The 25,526-nt window shown below is 39.2% G+C and overlaps 1 protein-coding gene and 1 pseudogene across 10 annotated transcripts in view; both read right to left on the bottom strand.

The window, feature by feature from the left end:
* Ube3a (ubiquitin protein ligase E3A) overlaps positions 1–25,526 on the bottom strand; it is a 94,366-nt gene that overhangs the window by 43,249 nt on the left and 25,591 nt on the right. The window lies entirely within an intron of this gene.
* LOC110347159 (TAF5-like RNA polymerase II p300/CBP-associated factor-associated factor 65 kDa subunit 5L pseudogene) lies at positions 234–25,526 on the bottom strand (annotated as a pseudogene). The gene has a single exon (XR_015441629.1). The product of XR_015441629.1 is annotated as a TAF5-like RNA polymerase II p300/CBP-associated factor-associated factor 65 kDa subunit 5L pseudogene (transcript).

Here is a 25,526-nt window from a genome sequence, read left to right as displayed (position 1 = left end):
AAAACACAGGAAAAGTTTCATGACATTATTTGACAATGATTTTTTAAAATATGACATAAAAAGCACAGGAAACCCAAACAAATAAATCTAACTTAAAATTTCTGCACAGCAAAGGAAACAACGAAGTAAAAAGGCAACCTGCAAAATGGGAGAAACCATCTGTATACCAAGTGGTTAATATCAAGTGGTTAATCCCCAGAACTACTGCAACAGAACAACACCTCTAAATGATCTAGTTAAAAAATGAACAGAGGATCAGGACTAGAATAATCACTTCTTCAAAGAATATATATAAATGGCCAATACATATGTGGAAAGATGGTCACCATTAATAATTATTAGGGAAATGAAAACCAAAACCACAATGACATATCCTTTCATGTCATATGGATGACCAACATCAAACAATCAACAAATAGCAAGTATTTGTGAGAATGTGCACAAATTATAGCACTTATGCATTGCTAATGAGAATGTAAATGGCACTCTGGAAAACAACACAGAGGATTGTCAAGTATTAAACATACAACTATTTTTGGTTTCACACTTAAAGAGCCTGGAAGTTACCACTCCCTCTTAACAAGTAAAAACTAACAAAATGAAAAACCAATTAATCTTAGATCATAGAGGACATGAGCTCAAAAAGCAAATGCCTGCCAGTAAACCTGGGAGAGACAGACAAGGGAACCCAGAATCCTTTCACCTGAGACAAAAAACATAAGCAGAAAGCACAAGGGAACCAGAATGGCGGTAGAAAAACTTTAACTGTAAATGATGAATTCATAAGATATCCAGTGTGCACAGAGTTAAAAATAGGGAGCCTCCACACTGCTGTAAATTTTACCTCTCAGAATACAAAGTAAAACCTCCAAAATCTTCCAGGCCAGGGAGGTAAGAAGGAATCATTTTGAAATGTAATAGAGCACTCTGTTCTCAACAAGGTCAAACCTCAGGAGAAACTAATTAGCCAGAGCCCTGCCTACTGGAGTTAAGGTAAAGCCTAACTCTCCTAAGGGAAAGAAAGTATCAACTCCAGGTCACTCTATTCATCTTTTCCACCTAAAGGGAGAGCGAGGGTGAGATGAGACTGGGAATCCACTTGTGATATTCCTCACCCAAACATGCAGGGTCAATAAAAGGCTGAGATCATAGGAATACAGAAAGCTTGTCTCACACACATATACCTCCACCACACAGTTACTACAGGCCCATTCCCAGTACTTTCTTTAAGTCAGTACATCATGTCCAATTATCAAGGAAGAATTATAAGGGGAAGTAGAAAATAAAAAAAGTTTGAAGAGACAGAGCAGACATTAGAACCTAACTGGCAGACATGCTGGAATTATCAAACTGAGAATTTAAAACTACTATGATTAATATGCTGGGGTTCTAATGAATGGAGACAGCACAGAAGAGACGCGACATGGACTGACATGAGCGAGATGGAAGAATAGAGTTGCCTCTTCCCTGCCCCTCCCACTCATGAAAAGGGACAACAAAATACTATATTCTTACTGGAGAGACTGAGAAAGAAGTCCACTGAAGAGTAGCAAGAAACAGGTGAGATCTCCATGGAGTATGAAAACGCTCTACTGTAATGTCTACCCCTCCCAGATGGGCTCCGGGCCAAAAAAGCCTCCTTAGAGGAAAATGTAAGCAGGAGACAACAGTGGTGTCCACTTGTGGGTGTCTGGAGTCTTTATTAAAAGATTCCTGCAGCTCTCACAGCCCTAAAGAGTTCTGACAAGAAGCCATGATGTATCTTCCCCACTACCCATCCCGAAACCAGACCCATTACTAGAGTGTGTCCTGCTTGGGTGTGTGTGACATAGCAAATATCCATTCTTGAGACTCTATGGTCATTCCAGCACATGTGAGCAGCACCATGACCAGCACCATGTTCAAAACCTAGATAAGCAGAAAGATTGAGACCCATCGTGCAAACCCACGCATTGCTACATACCCCAGGCACTTGGTGGACTTGCACTGAGGGAAAGCTGACAAGCCGCTGGTGTCTCCACATGCCTATGTCTGCCCTGACACCTAGGTGGACAGTGGCCCTGCCGCTAATCCAAGAGTTTGTGTCACAACAGACCAGGCAACAATGTCCCCATGTCCCAAAGCCTGGCAAGAGCACAAGCCAGACAGTACCTCCACACACACCCAAACCATGCCATGCCAATGCAATCACAGACATGCTCAGCCTGGGCTGACACAACTGTGTCGCTATCACTGATGAGAATTACAGCTGTAGAAATTGCAAAGGGCAATAGTATTGAGTCAACATAGAAGCAAAGACAATGCTTAGTACCTACAACAGCATGCACCTATTCAAAGGGGAAAATCAAATCAGGTATGCAACAAACAAGTTTATCCCGGTACAGTAAAAGTGATACTATATGTGGCAAACCCACTGCTAACATTCTCAATGGAGAAACGCTGAATGCTTTTCTGTCAAGATCAGCAACAAGACAAGGATGCTCACTCTGATCATTTTTTTCTTGTTTATTTTATATTAGTACATGTTTGTAATTCATGCAGTTTACAATCATCTTGGGGAGTGGTTACATGTACATATTACAGCTTGTTTTCTATTTTAATCTGCTTCTCTCTCCCTCCCTCCCCATTCCCCCTGATTCCCCAATCATCTTTTCTCATACCTGTTTAGACTATTTGTCTTGGTACATGTTACAGCTTATAATATTTACACGGATTAGGGTTATTAGGCTTCTATATATGGCACATCTTTATTCCTTTCATTTCCCTTTCTCTTCCCCCTTATCCCTCTCCTGAGTCCTGGCCAGAGCAATTAATCAAACAAATGAAAAGTTTTTAAGAAAGAAAAGTTAAATTGCTCTTATTTGCAGATGACAAGATTCTTTAATAACAAACCCTAAATACCACATCAAAAATACAATTATAGTAACAAATTCATAAGGTGGTCAGATATAAAATAAAGGTACAAAAATCAGTACTGTTTCTATACATGCAACAATGAACTAGTTATCAGGGAAATCAAGGAAACAATTCCATTTCAAATAGCTACAGAAAAGTAAAAGTAGAATCTTTAGGAATAAACGTAAGGTAGCAGTTAAAGATCTCCACACAGAAAAGAAGAAAATAATCATGAAAGAAACCGGGGGAAAAAAGACAAATGGGAAGTTAACTCATGTTCATGGACTGGAAGAATCAATATTGTTAAAATGCCCATGTTATCTAAAGCTGTCTACAGGTTCTACAGACTATCAAAATACTAATACTAGGGGACCAGTGAGGACCTTAGCTACGCGGAGCTGAGGCTGCTGCCCTGATGCACAAGCTCCTGCAGGACCCACCCCAGCCCAGGGGCCAGGGGGACTCTAGCCTCCTGGCTACGCCAGTACCTGGATCCACACCACAGAGACATAGGGGGTCATAAAGACCATTGCCCTCAGCTCCAGAAGATAGAGCAGAAGTGAACAACAGAAAGAGGGCCTCTCTCAGGCTCCCTGATGAAAACTGAAGCCCACTGGAAAAGTGAAGAGAATCTCTGCAATAAAGGCACACCAGACCACCGTTACTTGCTAAGTTTGAGGGATCACCACCTCCCACTGGAACTTGGACTGGACTATCTTCAGGGGGAGGGCAGCTGGAACCTGCACTAGGACCTTGCAGAGTTCAAACCTGCAGGTCAGGGAGCTCGACTTGGGCCTTGCAGCCAGAAATCAGCCTGAATCTCAGGAGTCTGCTGCTGGCTTGCTGAGACTAATTGACTTAGACCTGCACAGTGCGACCCATGCTGTCTATTGTGACAGCAGAGACATACCCTGAAGGAGGCCCTTCATTTTTATTTTTTGTTATTCTCAAAATTATTTTTTCTCTTATTTTTAATTTTTATTTTTTCTACTCTTTTCCCTTTATTTTTCTTTTCTCCCCCTCCCTCTCCCTCTCTCATTGTTCTTCATCTTCCTTTTTGTCCCTGTTCTGCCCCTAATTTGGATTTCTTCTTTCTTTTTTTCTTCTTTTTTCCTTCTTTTAATTGTCATTAGTTTTAAAAGGAAAGTAAATACAGCTTCTTGCCTCCCTAACAGCAATTTGTTCTTTCATTCTGTCTTTTTCTCTTGTCTTCAACAGTTTCCTAGAGTTTTGCATGATCTTCCTGTGTCCTCTGGCCTCACTGCTAACCTTTCCCTATCCTTCTACCAATCTATCCCTTCCTCCCCAACTCCTTCTAAGTCCCTATCCTGAAGGGTAAAGTTGCTATATTGAAGAGTTTACTCACTATAAACATACGTTGGGTTGGTCCTCGATTTTGATTTAGTTCATACAATTAAAGGTGACAGCTTAGTAACTACCATAAATTGTTATTTTCTAAGCTGTGCTTGATGCTATTGTGTTGCTGACTGTATCACTTGGGCTAAGGTGTTGTGATTGATCTAATCAGTTGTCCCTCCTGGTATAATGAAAATGAGATCGCCTTAGAGCCATTAGAGACTCAAAACCTAAAGACCAGCTATATCTGGAAGACACCTCTGAGAAGCAATCATTCCATAAGGGTTCTAAATACATCAACAAAGATACTTACAATAAGCAATATCGAAGTATCAACCCAGGAATTAAATCAAGTACAGTACTAACAAAAAAAATTAAAAAATGATAAGACATTTAAGCAAGGCACAAACCCAGACTTCCAGCCCACCAAAGGCAAATTCTGGGAGAAACGAGGTGGAAAAGTCTGATAATCAACCACCTGGACACCCTGAACTGATAGTACCAGAAGTACTATCAGATGAATGAGGCTCTAGAAAAATTCAAAGCAGAAATAATCTCTCAGATATCTAGAGAGATGGTGAGCAGAATGAAAGAAATGATTAGAGGCTCTAGAACCAAAACAGATAAAAAAAAATACGTGCACTCAGGACCTTGGTGGAAACCATGAATGCTTAACATAGGAAAGAAATGCAATCTATGAAACAGATTCAAACAGAAGAGGCAATTTGAATACAAAATATCTGATATAGAAGACTGGATGGCAGTCAGTGACCACGAAAAGAGAAAATTATAAGGGACCATGAGAAAATGTTAAAAATAATAAGGGACCATGAGACCATGTTAAAAATAATAAGGGACCATGAGAAATCAATCCAACAGCTCCTAGATGATGCAAAGAAGAATGATATAAGACTGATAGGGGCCCATGAAAAAGCAGGAGAAAGTACACGACATAAAAACTGTTCACAAAATTAATGACAGAAAACTTCCCAAACAGAGCAAAAAATCTGACATACAGATAAGTGAGGCATACAGAGCTCCAACTAGCCATGATCAAAAAAAAATCTACACCTAGACATATAATAATCAAGATCTAGGAAACACAACAGAAGAACAAATTGCTACAAGCTGTTAAGAGAAAAGAAACAAATCACATCCAAAGCAAAGCCCATCAGAATCACAGCAAACTTTTCAACACAAACCCTCAAGTCAAGTGGAGTGAGGTATTTCAAGCCCTAAAAGAAAACAACCTCCAACTTAGACTGATGTATCCTGCAAAACTATCTTTCAAAATTGATGGGGAAATAAGATACTTCATTAGAAAGAACACCTGAGAAACTTCATGAATACCAAACCAGCACTCCAAACAATTCTAAACAATATCCTAGAAAAAGATAACAAAGGTCACAACTCCATGAGGCACAACAAAGCAAATTCATCAATCAAAGCAAGAAATTAAAGGGAGAGGGAGAAAAATAAAAAAGAACCAACAACAGGAAAATAACATGACAATAAGTCAATACATATCAGTTATAACCATCAATGTTAATGGCCTCAATTCACCAATTAAAACAAACAGACTGGCAGAATGGATTAAGAAGCAAAATCCAACAATATGCTGTATACAAGAAATGCACCTAGTTCAAAACAAAACTCAGAGACTGAAAGTAAAAGGATAGAAAAGTTCTCCATGCGACAGGAATCCAGAAAAATGCAGGGGTAGCTATCTTATTTGCAGACAAAGTAGATTTCAAACCAAAACTAATTGAGAGACAAATAAGGTCACTATATCCCTGTAAAGGGAACAATCCAAAAGGAACAGATGACAATCATAAATATATATGCACCAAATACTAATCCCCCCAAACTATACAAAATACTAATACTATGCACAAACTAGGGGGAAAAAAGCAATGCCAAAATCTGTATGTATTCAGAAAAATTCCAAATAGCCAAGGCAATCTCAAATAAGAAAACAAGGCACAAAGAGGCATTGTGCTATTGAACTTAAAAGTAAGACTACAAAACTATAGTAAAGCAACATGGCATAAAAACCAAAACACAGACCAATGAAAAAGAATGGGGATCACATACAGCGGAGTACTTGTGAACAAAAGTGCTAAGAACATCTATTGGAGAGAGTCTATAACAAATAGTTCTGGGAAAACAGGATATTCACATGAAGAGTGCAACTAGATCCCTACACTATTACCATATATAAAAATCAAGTCAAAATCAATTAAAAATTTAAGCTGTGAACCATGAAACTACTAGAAGAAAACATAGGGAAAAGCTTCAATAACTGGAATGGATCAAGATTTTTTTGAATAAGACTCAAAAGCACAGAAGGCAAAAGCAAAAAGACAAATGGGATTACATCAAAGAGGTGAAAGCCTACAATGTAAATGATAAAACACTGCTGAGAGAATATGAAGAGAATACACAAAAACAGAAAGACATTCCAAGTTCCTGCATTGGAAAAGGTCACTAAAATGTCCAAAGTACCCAGAGCAATCTACAGATTCAGTGCAATCCCTATTAAAATGTTGACACTCTTCACAGAAAAAGAAAATTATCCTAAAATTTGTATGAAACTACAATAGCCCTGAATACCCAAAAAGAAACTGAGTAAAAAGAACAAAGCTGAAAAAAAACATTATACTCGACCTCAAAGCATATGACAGACAAAGGCACAGTGACATGGTACTACTGCTGTAAAACCCATCACATCAATCAACAGAACAACACAGAGAACTCAGAAATAAACCTATGTATTTGCTACCAAATCATTTTTCACAAAAATGTGCAGAACACACACTGGAGAAAGTACAGTCTGTTCAATGAATGGTGCCGGGAAATCTGAAGGCCCACATGCAGAAGAATGAAACTTAGACCACTTTCTCTTTCATGGAAATGAAAATACAGCTTATCAAAATTTACAGGATACAGTGAAAGCAGTGCTCGGAGAAACTGAAAGCACTGATGCATGTATCAGACAAGATGGGTGTGTTCAGGGTGGTATGGCTGTAGACTGATGCATATATTAGAAAAGATCTAAAGTCAGTCATCTAAGCTACCACCTTAGGAAACTGAGAAAAAAGATGAGGTATTAAATACAGAGCAAGCAGAAGCAATAATAAAAATTAGAGTAGGGCCGGGGATTTAGCTCAGTGGTTCCGCCACCTGCCTTGCAAGCGCAAGGTCCCAAGTTCGATTCCTGGTCCCAAAAATAAAAATAAAAAAAAATAAAAATGAGAGTAAGAAATTTGTGGAGTTATAAGCAAGGTATCTAGAGCTAGTTCTCTGAAAGCCCAATAAAATCTGCAAGCCTACAGGGCAGGCTTAAAAAGACAAAGTGATCGAATCCCTGATATCAGAAGTAAGAAGAGACCTCACTACACATCCCACGGGCATCAAAAGGTTAATCAAGGGTACTCCTATAAATAAATCTACATCTACAAATTTGATATCGAGATGAAATGGACCAATTCCTCAAAATTCAAGTTCTTTGGAATTCTCTTAAGTTGAAACAGACATGGGATGGGCCGTAGATCAATGGCAGAGCACTTTCCCATTGTATGCCAAGGCCCTGAATTTGTCTCCAGCTCTGCAATAAAGAAGTACAGAATCTTAATAGGCATGTTAGAGGGTTCACTGGTAAATTCTACCAGATATTAAAGGGAAAAAAATCATGCCAATTTTCCATAATCTCCTTTAGAAGATACGGGCAGAGGAGATGCTCCTATCTCATCCTGTGAGGCCAGTACTATGCTAACACCCAAATCTAGCAACAATATTACCAGAAAACTGGGCCGGGCATGGTGGCTCATGCCTGTTAATCCCAGCACTTGGGAGGCTGAGGCAGGAGGATTGCCACAAATTCAAGGACAGCCTGAACCACATAGCAAGACCCTGTCTCAACCCACAACCCAAATTACCAGAAAACTATAGACCAAGATCTCTCATGAATATAGATGTAAAAGCCCTCAACAAATATTAGTACATCAGATACAGCAATACACAAAACGTACAAACCAACCCTGAATGAGATTTAATCCCAACTAGGATTAAATGGCTGGTTCAACATTTAAAAATCTAAAATATAATCCATCACATCAAGAGGTAAAAGGGAAAAAAAATGACAGTCACAGCAATCAATAGAAAAACACCTGACAAAATCTAATACCAGTTCATGGTGAGAGAAAAAACAACTAGCACAGTAGGGATAAACGGAACACTCTCAACGTGACAAAGATTATCTATTAAAAAAAAAATTTACAGGCCGGGGATTTAGCTCAGTGGTTTCGCCACCTGCTGCACAAGCGCAAGGACCCGAGTTCCATCCCCAGTAACCACCCCCCCAAAAAATTTACAGTTACTATCACACTTAGCAATGCAAAAGTAAAATTTTCCCATTAAGATAAAGAACAAAATAAGAGTATTTCCTCTCACTATTCCATACTGCAAGATTAGCTAAAACACTCCATACTGAACGATTATGGAGTAAAACATGAAAAGGAAATAAAAAGTACACTGATTGGCAAGGAAGAAATAAACTGCCTATGCAGTTGAAATGACAGCATATACAAAAAAAAAAAAAAATCCTCAAAAAACTGTGGGAACTAGTAACTAAAGCAAAGTTATAGGATATAAAGTTCAGATACATAAGTCAATGCTCCTCATATGCCAGTAATGAATAAATGAAACTGGAAATTACAATACCTTTGTCTTAGTCACTTTTCCTGTCCCAGAGACACAACACATCCAACACGCACTCCTTAAAGGAAGAGAGGTTTATTTTGGCTCACGTTTCAGAATTGTCAGTCCATGGTTGAATGTTCAAACGCAGAAACAAAGTGGTGGAAGGACCCACAGCTGAGAAGAGCTACTCAGGTGATAGTGTACAGGAAGAGAGAGAAGAGAGGAGCCAGGGGAGGAGACACACCCTTCCAAAGTTATGAGCAGCCTCTAACTGCCCCATGTCCTAACAACATACTCAGCTGCTGAATTTATTAGTGAATAAATCCAGCAATGAGTATAGTGTCCTCATGATCCAGTCACTTTCTAGACGCCCAGCCTGAACACATCAGAATTGGGGTTGGGGGGCATTCTTGATCTAAAACATAACAACTTTTAAGTTAGTACTTTCTAGAAATGAAATACCTGAGTACAGATCTAATATTTCTAGGAGGAAAAGTTTAAATCTGATAAAACAAATTAAGGAAATAAAAAAATGGAGAGCTATTCCATAATCCCACATGGCCAACTCAATAGATGAAGAACCAGCAAGGCTGATACTATCCAAGTTCAAGACTTACTACAAAGCCAGAGTAATCAAGACTGTAAGGTGCTGGTGAAGCAATAAACAAATACATCAGTGGAACACAAGAGAGCGTCAAGATAGAGATCTGTGTAAATAAAGTCAACTAATATTTGACAAATCTGTAAAGGCAGTACAACAGAGAAAAGAAGTCTTCAACAAATTGTGATGAAACAACCGGACATCCAAATGCAATTAAAATAAAGCCTAGAATCAGAGTTTACGTCCGTCACAAAAATAAACTCAAAATAAATCAGAATTTAATGCAAAACTCCAAACTGTAAAAATCCTATGACATAGGAGAAAATTTGGATCTCGAATATGGTAATGATCTTTTAGGTAAGATACCAGATGAAAACTGAAAACTTCTGCTCCTTGAAAGGTACAATATCATTCTCAAGATACTGAAACAACAAGGAACACATGGAAAGTATTTGCAAGACATATACAATAGAGGAATATTATCTAAAATATATACAGATCTTTCTTAAACTCCGTAATTAAAAAAAAAACAAACCTGACTTGAGACTGGGTAAAAGACCTTAACAAATACAAGCATATGAAAGATGGTCCGCCTCACATGTCAGCAGCGAAATGCAAATTAAAACAGTGAGATACCACCACACACATATTAGAAGGGCCAAAAATCGGGCCAGGGATTTAGCTCAGTGGTTCTGTCGCCTGCCTCCCAAGCATAAGGTCCCGAGTTCGATCCCCGGTACCAACAACAACAAAAAAAGAATGGCCAAAAATCAAAAACTGACAATGCTAAATGCGGATGAGGAATTATAGACCAATCAGACCTCTCATTCATTGGAAATACAAACCAGTACAGTTACTTTTGAAGACGTTCTGGCTATTTCTTTACAAAGCTAAACAATTCAATAAGACCAGGAATGATTCACACCTTGGTATTTACCCAAAAAGCCAAAAATTTATGTATACACAAAAACATACACATGGATGTTTATAAAGGTTTTCTTCATAACTACAAAAACTTGGATATAAGCAAGATATCCTTCAATAAATGAATGTATAACACCAAGAAGAAATCCTAATGTAAACTATGGACTTTGGATGAATTCTATATGACAATGTAGGTTTATCAATTCTCACACAAGCACCACTCTGGTGGGGGAATGCTGAGAATGGGGGAGTTTATGCCCAAGGGAGAGGGTATAATTTTGTGATGAAACTATTTGCTATAGCGAAAAATGCTATAAAGTAATATTAAGTCTAAAAAGTAGAATTTGCATGATTCAGTAATCCTTCTGGGATATATATATATATATATATATATATATATTAGAAATAGGACCTCAAAGAAATATTTGTACACTTATGTTTATTGCAGCATTATTCATAATAGACAAGTGCAAGAAGTGGAAGTGCCCTACATGTCTAATAACAAATGGTTAAAGAAAATGTGGTACATAAATGCAATGCAATGTTATTTAACCTTAAAAAAAGAAATTGTATAATATGCTATAACATAAATCAACTTTGAGGACATTGTGGTATAGAAAATAAGCCTGTCCACAAGAAGACAAATATTTCATGTTTCCACTTACATGAAGTATCTCAAATTTTAGAAAAAGTAGAATGGAATTTGCCAAGGAATGGGAAGAATAAAAAAAGAAAGTAGTTGTTCAAAGGATATTGAGTTTCATTGTTTTACAAGATGAAAAATTCTAGAAATCTGCTGCAAACAATGTGGTGATAGTTAATGCTGCAGTACTGTATGTTAAAAAATCATATGTGAAATTTTGTTTTTACTACAATTTTTTAAAGGTATTCATATTTTATCTCTTGCATAAATAAATTTAGAAAACCTGTTTTCTGCTAAGTAATTACTGTATGTCTGCTGCACTGTGGAAAAGAACATGTGAAACAGTATTATTCAATCACTTACATCTAAAGAGTACATGTCAGGGACTACAGGAACCAGAGGACTGAAGAAGACTGACACTAGTGGGTCCCAGGACATTTCTCACACAGAAGAAGAAGTTAAATGACAGAAACAAGTTTAAGAAAATAAGAAATTACCCAAAGATTATAACCTAAGGTGTGATTTTTTCATTAAGGTTTCAAGGGTAAAACTTCAGGTGGATACATTCACACCTGTGGGAAGCAGCATGAAGCATTGGTGAGCATTATTACAAATAAAATGGTTGGGACACTGAAGTGCTCAGGAGTAAGGAGTTTACCACATAAACTCAGATGGCAGTAGATCTGGAGTAGAGTTAATAAACATCTTGAGTTCAGGTACCAGTTTTCAAAGAGAAGTGACTGGGAGCTCACTCAATAATAAAAACAGAAAAAAGAGGACTAGCCAGAAGGCATAAACTTCAAAGAATCAAAGATTTTTACGTGGAAGGGAAAAGAATCTAAAAACAAACAAAAAAAGAACCAGGAACAGTCTAAAGCAGTGGAGAACAAGAATACAATGTGTGGGGAAAAAAAAGGGTCCAGGGTTTACTGCACCCATAACCCAGCTTCTGTATCTGGGAATGCAAAAACCACTCTGGACAAGTCACCATCTCTTACTACAGTACTTACTTTACCTGATCCTATTGAGAAATGGAGACGGTTTAGAAATTGCTGGTCTCTACCTTTTATGACAGTATTTCTTGGTTTCTTCCTTTTCTCTGGCTGTTTCAGAGACTTCCCATCCAAACCTAGAACATTTGTATTCCTCAGGGATTAAGGTTTTTTCCTTTTAAATTTCTCTTTGGACAGTTTCATCATCTTTCAAGGATTGGTAACCAAATGACTGCTAGTGTCTATTCCAGGATAGATCAAACTCTGCTACAGATTTCTGAGTCTAGTACCTAAGTTGAAGTTCACAGGATTTGTAAATAGACTCCTCTAGGAACTTAAGCTTAAAAGAAAAAGCCAATTGATTTTAATATGATAAGAATGCCCACAGGGATATGCCAATATAAAGGAAGGCAATTCAGTAGAGAAGAAATACAAAAGATAACTAGGAACTAATGATACAAAAGGTGTAAAGAAATGTTTCAGAAGGAGGAAAATGTGTGAGTGAAGAAACAAGAGCTTGAGAACAAGGTACTAAAGGATAACTGTAAGCAGTTCAAGAGCCTAGAATTCAAGGAAATGTCCAGCCAATATGAAAATGGCAATGAAAAGCCAATCACAAAAAACTTCACGAGCTATGATAAAGAATTCTGATTTTAGTCTACAATAGAGTAAAAGTTAATATAACATTCTCCTCATAAAAATACACAGAATCTTCATCTTGCCAGAAATGTCCCATGATTCATAAACCGTTAAGATAAAAAAAACAATGCACTTAGTCACTAAAAGGTTTTAACCAGGTAAATGACTAACAAAATTTCTCTTACCATATTTCATTGTCTAAACTGGGACTAAACTAAGGAAAACTGGAAGCATGCAATTCACTTAGGGATGTCTACTGTAGAAGTTCCAGGCAAAGAATGAAGTAGTAGCGACAACAAAGAGGAGGAAACCGACAAAGAAATATTTGAAAGAAGTAGTTTATAGGATGTACATGAGTAGGAAGAGCTAAAGATAGTGCTTAGTTTTCTGGCTAGAGATGGTAGTAAGAAGAACAAATATTTACTAAGTGACCTGTATATATTCTTTCATTTAATCCTCATAATTACCCTAGAAGAGACATAGTAGCTAGGAAGGACCTTGTGAATCAAAAAGTTCTGCTTGGAATTAATTTGGAAGAACAGCATCCTTTGTATTTTCATCAATCTCTTTGGCTTAAACTACTCCCACTAATATTTCCTCAAATCATTTTTTGGGGAAAAATAATATATAAATGAATAAAATTCAAAGTTCATGCTAATTCTAAAAACTTTTCCTTAGATAAACTTCACTGGATAACTAGGCTCTTTACTCATTCTTCCTTCTGAGAAGACTCACCCAAAGGCAGTTCATTCATTCAACCCTTCCCACCAGGAGCTAGAAGCAGGTCTCCTCATATTTAAAAGAGAAGGTACAGGCTGACGAGATACTGGTAGGAAAGCGGACAGACTGTGACTCATGTTATTTCCACATCCAAAGCCGTTCCCTGGCTCCTCATGTCCATCAGAAAACCAAGCACCTTAACACTGTGTCAAGGTCTTTCCCAATCTGGCCATGGTTTCTTACTTATGGCTACATTTTTCACAACTCCTCCCATCACCAAACCCTACATTCCATCAATATTGAACTGTCTACAGTTCTTTGGACTTGCTCTGATTTCTTGCCTGACTCTTAAATCTAAAAAAAGTAATTCTTCTTGCCTAGAATGTGATCCTTACTCATCCCCATCATCCTGGAGGTTTCGGCCTAGATATCATTTCCAAAACGATTGGATATCCCTTCCTTTACATGCCCACAGTAACCTGTACCTACTCATTTACTCCATTACTTTACCTTATTATAGCCATCTACTTATTAAATGGCACATGACCTAATAATCTATTGTATCCTCTAAATGTAGAAAATTACAGAGTCTCAATAAAGATACTTCAATTTCTACTTTTACACTATTTAGATAGATAATAGTGGCAGTTAACCATACCTTTTGCTAGTTATTTGACCTTAAAGGGAAACAGATTTCAAAATATCTCCCAGTGTCATGAATGTAAGTGTACAAAAAGACCTGCCAAGGCTCAATACAAACACTACAGTGACAGCATCCACAGGAGAAAATCTTGGAAACAGAGGAACCACTCATGTGGTTAAAGATACTTTTTTTTATTTCTGAAAGAAATACTCTGAGATGCTACTTATTTATAAATGTTTATCTACATGAAAACACACTCAAGTTAAAAGATAAAAACTAAAACAATCCAAGCTTCTTCTCCATAGTCTACTCTGATAAAAAGGCTCAGCTCTCTTAACAAATCTGAGAAACTCATGTGCAGCCTGGAACACAGTGACTTGCCAAAGGACAAGCATTCAAGATGTTAAATATCATCATCACTCAGGTTCTATGTACTGTGACTATGTCAATTTGTTTACACATTAGCTGATGCTAAAAAATTTCCTCCTACATTTCTTTTTTTTTTTTTTGGTACTGGGGATCAAACTCAGGACCTTGCGCTTGCGAGTCAGGCGCCAGAACCACTGAGCTAAATAAATCTCGGGGCCCTCCTCCTACATTTCTGAAAGGTAGTTAAAAAGGCAAAGATATTTTGAAGTTCATATTTTCATTCTTTCATGTAATATTTACTATAATTATATGTCTCACTAGTCTTCATTCTAGCAGTAAAGAAGCAAAATGATAAAGAAATCAACATGGAAGAAGTCAAATAACATTAAACTGTCTGAAGAAAAATTCAGAAAGGTAAGAGGAAAAGATGGAATGTGATCATTTTCTGATGAAGCTGGTCATAGAAGACCTCTCTGAAAAGGAATTATTTAAGAGCTCTAAAACAAGTGAACAAAGAAACCATGTGGATACCACAGACAAGGGACAAAGGCAATAAGTATAAGCCTTAAAAACACAAAGCCAGTGTAAATAGAGATGAATAAGAGAAGTACAGCAGATACTTGAAGCAAAAGGGAGCCAGTTCATGCAGAGCCACGTATATTTCTAGGTATTACCTTGAGAGAGGTGGGAAGCCTTTGAAGGTTTTGAGCATGGGTAATATTGTGCAGTTTAGAAAAGACCATTTTGGCTATTACTAGAGACTATCATGGGAATGACTATGAAGAAATAATTGCATTCTTTTGGCAAAAGACGATAGCCTTAATCAGGGCAACAGAGGTCAAAATGGTAAAGTGGCCAAATTATGGATATTTTGAAAGTGGAGTTAACTGGATTTTTCAAGCTGCTCTTGATTGAGATGGCAAGATTACAAAAGAAGTGGCTTTGAGAGAATGAAAATCACGATCTCTATTTTGGATTATCTAACTTGCCTGTTTTGGACTTGTCAGCTTTGAGAAGTAGACATCTACCTGTTAGATAAATAAACCTATAGCTCAGGGGGTCTGTCAGTGCTAGAGATGGAAATGTGAGAGTTGTAAGGACACAGATAATATGGTTCTTACCTGGAGAGAAAGGACAAAGATGGCCTTAGGACTGGTCTGGGGCATTCCAAAATTTAGAGTAAACTGAGCATTTATTTAAACAATCTTGCTTTAATGAGCCATTATCACTTGATACATTTACCCTTGCTCCATTTATAGTAATACACTTGAAAATATAGCCTTAATGTTAGAGACAGGAGTAGGGAGTGATTACCAAACATGAGAAACCTGAAGTTAAGAAACTGCTTTGAAATCATTAAGAAGATTAAGGAGTGTGAATGCATACAAAAATACTACCACACGGTAGCTATAAATTTAAATAAAAACCAGGCAGAATAAACATATGATCAAATAAAAGATCATATATTTATTACATTATTCTATTATGTTGGTTCTATTTCTAAGCTAAACTACAAAAAGGGTATCCAGCTGTTAAAACATTTTTGCTGTGTTTTTTTAGCATCCAAGAAAATGGAAACACTAAGAATCCTTTAAAAATAGGGATGGACCCCATGTATAAATTGCTATTTTAAATGCATTCAAAGTGGTGTCTATATTATATCTAAAAGGCACTCAAGATAGGCCAAATGCAAATATGTATTACAGTGCCAAAAGAAATCAAGCTTTAACAAATGTGGGATCTTGTCATTAATAAATCAGCCTTTTTAATTCTCATTTCAAACCAAGAGTATTTCATAACCTATTTTGTAAACTAAGGCATACAATACTATGGTATAGCAATCGTGGATCTACTCACCTTACTAAAAGCGCTGCCTGACTATGGGTTCTACAAGTATAGAATGACACATGAAAATGTGTCAGATGTGAAGGTTTACAGCTACATTCCCAAAGCACTTATGGCTAGGACCTTTGCTCTGTTGAGATGACACAGGAAGTCTAATTTGCTGTTACCCTACTTTAGCACAGTTCTGTTAAAAGTATGAGAGTGTGCTTAATGCAACCTGGACTTAAAACCAGAAACTCACATGAAATCTTGTGACAAACATCCTATCATGCCTCACAATATCATCATCCTTAGCTTTTACTACCCATGCAAGTTTCCTTTATCCTTTTGCCATTCTTTAACCTTAACTTATCCTCTCCTAACATTCCACCAAGTTCTCTAGAAGCTCACTTCATATAACTTGTCCCTTGTTAAATAATAGCTCTTCAACCTCTTTGATTTCACTAAATCCTGGCTTCTCCCAAAGGGACTGCTTTATCCTGCAACCCTTTTACAAAAGATGTCAAGGCTCCTAAAACCTGTAAGTTCACCATCATTTTTCTAAATCCCCCACATTAAAGTGTCCACTGCCCCAAACAAAACAAAAAGCACTTACAATTTGAGATTCATATAATGCACCTGAATGCCTATGGCTTTCTTTTCTGTTCTCGTAAATTATACTCAAAGGCTAAAGGCTCCCTTTTACCTCTCTCTGTCCCATGACATCATCAGTAAGGAGACTTTAAAATGTCTGTGTGCATATTCTATTTCAATACTCTAATGTTCCAAAATATTTGCCTTTCTTAATTTGAAAGATCTTTACCTTCATTTTACTTCAACTAATCACTTCTTTGTCTATCTTAGGCATATTAAACACCAACCTTTGATCATTATTATCTCATCTATCCTTCTAAGACTCTACTCATGCCAATCTTTCTGACCTATCAAGAGACTTTTTTTCAAACTTATTTTTTAATTGACAAGAACTATACAACATGTTTTGATATGCATACATTGTGGAATGCCTAGGTTAAGCTAATATATGAAATACATAGCATTTTTTAAGGTGAGAATACTTAAAATTTACTTTTTTTTAAAACTAAATACATTTTAATAGAAAACAAAATACAAAGTAACTTTTCAGAAAACAAATATTTAATCCTTTCCCCATACATTAGAACTTGCTTTATCCTCAGGGCACAGTTTGACACGTGCGTGTGCACTCAGGATTCACTGCATGATGCGCTCACCGCAGGAGAGGCAGCGGAAATGCTAACCTCTGGTTAACAGTCACTGTGAGATCTACTACTAATTCTATCTTCTGACTTACTCCAAATTATTCTCTTTGTTTTTTGGTACTGTGAATTGAACTCAGAGACTTGCGCTTGTCAGGCAGATGCTGCGCCGCTGAACTACATTCCCACCCTCCAAATTATTAACCATAATTTTTTTTTTTTTTTTTGGTGGTTCTGGGGAATGAACCCAGGACCTCCCACATGCTAGGCAAATGCGCTACCACTAAGCTGCACCTCCTCCTACCATAATTGTTCTTTTCAGGGGAGAGAATTATTGATAGAAGTGCAGCCAAGAAAGACTGTTTCCCACCATAATTGCGAGAGTCCAGTGTTCTCAGTCAACCCAACCGCTGGCTTCCATGAACATGCTGTTTGTGTGCTCAGCATGTGCCCAAGATTTCCCCTTCTCCTGATACACTGAGCCACCAAAATCTCTGAGCTCCCTGAAGCTCAAAATTCCAAGTATCACAGCCAGTGCCAGGAGTCGAACCTGACGATAAAAGCAGAGATGTTCCCCTCTGCCAGTGCTAGACTTCCTCTTTGCAATGATAATCATCATCACCATAACAACAGTAAAAAACCCTGGTTCTACCACTCAGGAAAAGGATTATCCCTCCCTTTGCCAGTTCTGTCCCCACTTCCCTCAAGGGTGGCTCAACTGAGGGTGTCTAGGGGTGCTGTGGAGGGCACTGGGCAACGGCCCTCAGTAAGCACGCTGGGAGGTGAACAAGATGAAAATGGGAAGGCGCTTGCACACAGGGTCCCAAGGGTCCTCTGGGAGCAAGCCATGGGCCTCAGAGCACCCCAGCGCTCATCTCGAGTCCAGGAATCACTAAGCCATGCCCCAGCCCTGACTGAGTCCCATGACAATGAGGCTGCATCGGGGGAGGGCTCTTTCACAGTCTGTCAGTAACTTGCTCACCATGTCCATGTCCATGCTGCAGCCAGAGGCCTCTCACCACAGCCCAGTCCATTCCAGCCAAGTAAGAATCAGTGTTCCTGATTCTCCTGTGTGATCCCAGTCACAAGAAGCAGGTTGCAGGCCATGAACTGCACACTCAGGATACTGCTCATCTGCCCAGTGTAGACACCCACAAACTCACTGGAGGAACCATCTGCAGGCATACTACAGCATGTGTTCCAGAGGTCCCAGATGCGCACTGAGTTGTCCATGGAGGCAGAGGCCACTAGGCCACTGTCACGGCTGAAGGCGAGGCTGGTGATGCTGTCTGTGTGGCCTCTCAGCTCTTTAAAAAGGGTCCCAGAGGCCAGGTCCCACAGTTTTAACTGCTGGTCCTCACCAGCGGATGCCAAGTACTTCCTGTTGGTAGAGAAAGCAAGAGGGAGCACAGGGCCATGGTGGCCTGTGAAGAGCCTCACTGAGTTCCCCTACTGGGCGCTCCACAGCTGGACAGTCTTGTCGGTCGAGCCTGTGGCTAAGCAGTTAGAGTTAGGGTGGAATCTGGCACAGTCCATATCTGCCAGGTGTCCTGCATATATCCTCAGTGGGTACATCCGATCGAAGGACCACAGCCTGGCGGTGTGGTCCCACTGGCAAAGTACAGGCTGTACAGGCTGATGTCCACGTCCCACACGGGATAGGCATGTCCTTGGTACAGCACAGTGTTGGGGAAACTCCCCAGATCCCAGTACCGGATGGACATGTCCTCAGAACAAGAGAGCAATGTGTGCTATACACTGGTGCACAGTGTCCCCGAAGGATCTTCATCTCCATGCCTGCACTGTCCTCCTCATCCTCTTCTTCCTCCAGAGTATCACAAGCCAAGTGGATATGTGATGTGTCTACAAGGTGGGGCTCTGATTTCAACTTCTTGGACCGCAGGCTCCAGAGTTTTATGCGGGAGTTGTCAAACCCAACAGTAAGCAGCTTGCTATCGGGGGCAATTTCTGCAGTGTTCAGCAGCTGCTCCGTGTTGTAGAAGGCGTAGACGCAGATGGTGGTGGTGGTGGGGGCATCCTTGATACGTTTGATACTCTCTCGTAAGACCTCCAGCGCGGCCTCATTCTGCAGAATGGGGCTAGGCACATCTGGAGGCTCCAGGCTGCTGCTCTCACTGTGGGAGGAGCCACCACTGGTGTAGAGCTGGTAATCTTCTCTTGGCAGGCTGCACATCCAGGTGGATATGTAAGGTGAGGACCTTGCACAGGGCAGTGTTGGTGTCACTTTGGAGGTGGCAGATCAGGTAGATGTAGCTGTCTTCCTGGAGATGGACCACATATTTGTTATCTAGGAATGCACAAAGCTTGAAATTGGACAGGATGTCCTGGATGGTCTGAGTGGTCTGCAGCTGCTCAATAACATCCTCTGGCTTGCATTCTGCAGGAACATTCCATGGAAGCAGTTATAAAAACTTTCTGCTGTGCTCTTCGGGCTGCTCTGGACCAGGCTGAGATGGAGGAAGACAAACAGTGGGTAGAGAAGGGGCACAACTTCATGGCTGTACTGAGAATCAGAATCAGTGAGAAAATTCCGCAGTCATCCAAACTGTACTTCTTATTGCTGGGGTTCTGCCTGGCAAGGGGCTGGCACAACCAGATTCTGACTGGACTGTGAGGTTGGCTGCCATCTCCTCAGGAGTCTGAGACAATCGCAGGCCTTGCTTCGGTGGGCCACCTGAATCCACGTACTGCCGGCACTTGAGATAGCAGGCCACTGCCACCTGGATGTGCTCAGTGCACACCCATTTCATGACTGAACATCCCGGGTGGCTCCGAGTCCCGCCGCCACCGCTGCTGCCCACAGAAGGGCCTTGCTCCACTGCTGTTTCACGGGCCTCTGTGCCCATGGCTCTGGGCGGTCACCGCATGACCGCCTGACAGAGGGGCGCGCTGGCTGGGCCGCAAACGCTGACGCCGCGGCCAGGTGCACTCTGCGCTCAGCTGCTATCTAAAATGTACTTTCTTTGCAATTTCTAAGACATACACTGTTATTAACTGCAGTCACCATGGTGTACAATAGATCCCTTGAACTAACTTCTATCTAAATGAAAATTTGTATTTTTTGATTACCATCTCTGCAGCCCCTGATAACCAATACTCTTCTGTCTACTTCTAGAATATCAGCATTTTACATTCCACATATAAGTGACATCATGAAGTATTTGTCTTTCTGTGTCTGGTTTATTTGACTTTAACACACTAACCTGTCCATCCATATTGTCAGAAAAGACAGGATTTCATCCTTTTATGACTGAATTGTATTCTGTTGTGTACATGCAGCATATTTTCCTTATCTACACATCCACTGAACACTTAATTTAGCTGTATTTTGACCCTTGTGAATGTTTCAATGAATGAGTGCAGATACCCTTTAATTACATAGTCAGCATGGTGACTAAATCATGGCAGTTGTATTTTTATATTCTGTAACAGTGAGGATGCTGAATCATGGTACCTCTATTTTTAATTTTTTGAGGAATTCCAACACTATCCCCTAATCACTATACTAATTTACATTCTTACCAACTATGTGCAAGTTCTTTCTCCACATTCTCACCAATATGAACATTCATTTTTTCATAATAACCACTCTTAACAGGTATGAGATCATATCTCATTCCTAAGTGACTAAAGATGTCAGCATTTTTTAAATTTACCAGTTGGTCATCTTAATGACTTTTTTCAAGAAACGTCTATTTAGATCTTCTGTCCATTTCTTCACTTGGATATCTCTTCACTCTGTTGATTATGCCCTTGGCTTGTGCAGAAGCTTTGTAGTTTGATGCAATCCCATTTCTCCACTTTTGTTTTTGCTACCTATGCACTGGGGACATAGCCAAAAAACTCACTGCCAACAGTAAAGTTAAAGAGCTTTTCCTTGTCTTCTTCTAGTACTTTTACAATTTCAGATCTTACATTTATGTTTTGAAACCATTTTGAGTTGAGTTCAGTACTGGGAATGAGTTAAAGAGTCCAGTTTTATTCTTCTGCATGTGGAAACCCAATTTTTTCAAGATCACCTATTGAACATTGTCCTTTCCTCTTTTTATGCTCTTGGCATCACTGTCAAAAAGTGACGGTAAGTGTGCATCTGTCCATGTGTGTGTTCTTATGCCATGCTTGTCTGATTATTGTAACCTTGGTAGTATATTTTCAATCAGGTAATATACTACCTCCATCTTTTTCTTTAATCCAAGATTGATATGGCTAGTCAATGTCTCCTGTGGTTTCATATACATTTTAGGATTTTTTTTTTTGAAAAACAACAGTAGAAACACCCCCCACACACATATACTGGGGATTGAATCCAGGGCCTTCACACTGAGCCACATACCCAGTCTTTTTTAATGTTGAGACAAAGCCTCCCTAAGAAACTAGGTTGCCCAGGCTGGGGCTGAACTTGGCAATTCTCCTACTTCAGCGTCTCAGGAATTGCACCGATACTATCTTTGCAAAAATCCCAATTTTTGTTTTGTGGATTCTTTTATTATTTATTTATTCTACATTTCACTTATTTCTGCTTTGATAATTTTCCTTCCATCAACTAACTTTGGAATTAATCTGTTTTTCTAATTCTTTTGGTAGGTGCAACATTAGATTGTTTATTTGAGATCTTCTTTTTTGATGCAGGCATTTATTATTACAAAGTTTCCATCCTAGATATGTTTGTGCTGCATCCCATGACTCTGGTATTTCCATTTTTATCTCAAGGTATATTTTAATTTCCCTTTTCTTTTTTTTTGTCAGAAGCATGCTGTTTAACTTCTATATATGTACTTTCTGAAATCCATCTTATGACACAGATCTCATGTCATATCATTATAACTGGAAGTTACTTGATATGATTTCAATCTATTTAAATTTGTTAAGACTTGTTTTGTGGCCTAGCACATGATCTATGCAACAGAATATCCTATGTTCTCTTGAGAAGAAATGTGTTCTGACAATGTTGGATGGAATGTTTTACATATGACCCCTACATTCACTTGCACAAAAGTGTTAAGTGATGTTTCTATGATTTTCTTTCTGGATAATCATTGCTAAGAGGAGGGTACTGAAGCATCCTACTATTACTGTATTATAGTCTATCCCTTAAAATCTATTAATATTTGCTTTATATATTAGGTACTTTATGTACTCTTAAAGTTGAATACATATATATTTACAATTGTTGTATCTTCTTGATAAATTGACTCCTTTGTCATTACATAATGGCCTTTTGTTTTATATTTTTTTACTTCACAACTGTTGTTATCTAAATACAGCTATTCTCACTCTCTTTCGATTTCTATTTCCACAAAAGTTATCTTTTTACTTTCAATTTATGTATGTTCTTAAAGGTGAAGTGAGTCTCATGTCGGTAGAACATATGGTAGTTGGTTCTTATTTTATTAGCCACTGTGTTTTGGAGAATTTAATCTACTTACATACATACAATGTATTCATATACATTCAATTACTGGTAGGTAATGAGCTACTATTGCCATTCTGTAAGGAGGTTTTTTGGCTGTCTTGTAAATCCTTTATTCCTTTCTTCTTTTTTTGATGGCATCCTTTATGCTAGATTATTTTTCTACTGGTATGTTTTGTGTGTGTGTTACTGAGATTGCACCCAATTGAGAGAAACAGTCTGGTTCCTATGTCAGCACATAAGAAGGCCTGGAGCCTATGTCCACAATGCTGGACATGAAGCCTGGATCCACTGTGGTGAACCTACTGATGGGGTCCATGGGGGCAGGCCTGGAGCCTGTATCTACAGGGGGCTAGGTTTGATGCTCAAGTTGCCAAGTCCTAACCTGAATCTGGGGTGCACCTACAGCCTGAGTATATAGAAGGTAGTCAGTCAGGTGCTGGGGTGGACCTGGAAGCAGGGTACAATGGGACAAGCCTTAAGCCTGAGACCACAGAGCCTGGCCTGGAGCCTGGGTCTACAAGGGAGGTCCCAGTCTCAATAAGTAGGTACAAGGCTGGTAAGAGTGTCTACTGAGATGGGTTTGCACTCTAGGTCCAACAGAACCTAGAGTCACAAAGAATGGCCTAAAGTTTGGGGCCAGCCTCGTTCTTAGGCAAATGTAAAGCTTGGTTCCAGAGGAGCCAGCCTGAGGCCAGGTGTAGGGGTGCTGCCCACAGGCAAGAGTTCACAAAAAGTAAAGTAAGTCTTGAGGCCACAGAGGCTGACCTAACACCAGAGTCCACAAGGACGATCCTGGAGCCTGGATCCAAGGAGGATAGCCAAGCACTAGAGTCTAGGACAGGCCTAAACCCTGGGCTTGCTACAGTATGGAACTGCAGGGGCCAAGCTGGAGGGTGGAGCTGGACTGCCTGGCACTGGGCAGGCCTGGAGCCGGGGGTTATGGAATCTGGTCTGACAGTGAAGTGGCCCTAGAGGCCCATCCTGTGGGTAGTAGACTGGAGTTTGTTACCAGGGGCCCTACTGGGTTTTACTGGGGCAGTTCTAGTGCTGAGATATACAACAAAGTCCAGTACTTAACTTTCTTCTCCCAAGGAGAGTATGTTTCTCCACACTGTGCTGCTCAGGGTTGAGGGAGAGGTGGCACCGGTAACGTACAATTGTCTTTCCTACCCTCTTCAAAGCATAGTCTCTCATTTCTGTGCCATATGTAGGTGCTGTACACTCTGACCTGGTTTCAACGGCTCTTGTGAAGGTACTTTTGTCAATGGATAGCTGTTCCAATTAATGCTTCTGCAGTGAGACAAGTGCTGCGAAATCACATTCTACCATCGGGACCTCACAACAAGTATCTCTGTTAATAATCCAACACACTGGGCAGGCACCACTGTCTTTCCAACTATGGCCAGCATCAAGAGCATATATATAAATTCAACTACTCCACTGTTAATATCCTCTATACAGGCCACTGTGCACAGTTCTGGTCCATCAACCCTCATGATACTCAAGCTGGAATACCATAATCTCTGGCTACTGGAGAAAAGTGTTTAAATTCTACATGTGACAAGCTTTCTAACCCCAGTTAGCCGCTCAGTACATAGACTTTCAACATTCTTTGGCTCACTTCTTCACCCATAACCTTCAACAAACTGTTAAGTTTTCAGTATTCTCAACTCCTCAAACAGAACCCTCTATTAATTATAGCGTTTCCCAAAATTTTGGGGGAATTTCATAAAAAAAAAAGAATTTCATAAAAAGTTATGTTGTTGGGCCTGGGATTTAGCTCAGTGGTATCGCCGCCTGCCTCGCAAGCACGAGGACCTGAGTTCAATTCCTGGTACCAAAAAAGTAAAATAAAATAAAAAATAAAAAGTTATGTTGTTACTCAAACTACAATGAAATACCCACCACCTCATATCCACTCAGATAACTACTATCAAAAAATAAAAATAAACATACGTAAATGGTAGCAAAGATGTAAAAGAAAACTGGAACCCTTGTACACTGTTGGTGAAAATGTAAAATGGTGCAAAAACTGTGGAAAAGTCTGACAGTTTCTCAAAAACAGTTTTCACATAGGATCCAGTAATTCTGTTTCTGAATATATACCTTAAAGAATCTAAGGTCTTAAAGTGTATACCAACAACTGTTGAAACATGAAAACAACCGAAGCATCTATTAACAGATAAATGAGTAAGCAAAACAGGGTATATAATGCAATGAGTTATTACTGACGCTAAACAAGGAAGAAAATTCTGACATGTGCTACAACATGCATGATCCCTGACTGAAATAAGCCAATGACCAAAAAGATAAAAAGTGTATAACATAGCCAAAAAAAAAAATCACAATCCAGGGGCTGGGATTTAGCTCAGTTGTTCCGGCGCCTGCCATGCATATGAAAGGTCCTGAGTTTGATCCCAGTACCAAAAAAAACAATCACAATCCAAAAGTAAAATGTCGGTTGTCAGGGACAATAAAAATGGACAGTTATCATTTAATGGGTACAGACTTTAAGTACTGCTAAATGAAGAGTTCTCACGATGACTACAT

The sequence above is a fragment of the Heterocephalus glaber genome, unplaced genomic scaffold, assembly GCF_053883595.1.
Source record: "Heterocephalus glaber isolate CG9 unplaced genomic scaffold, H.glaber_assembly_v1.0 deba00001531, whole genome shotgun sequence".
Taxonomy (NCBI): Eukaryota; Metazoa; Chordata; class Mammalia; order Rodentia; family Bathyergidae; genus Heterocephalus; species Heterocephalus glaber.
The sequence above is the reverse complement of the archived record's forward strand: the minus strand, read 5'-3'. Positions and strand labels throughout refer to the sequence as shown.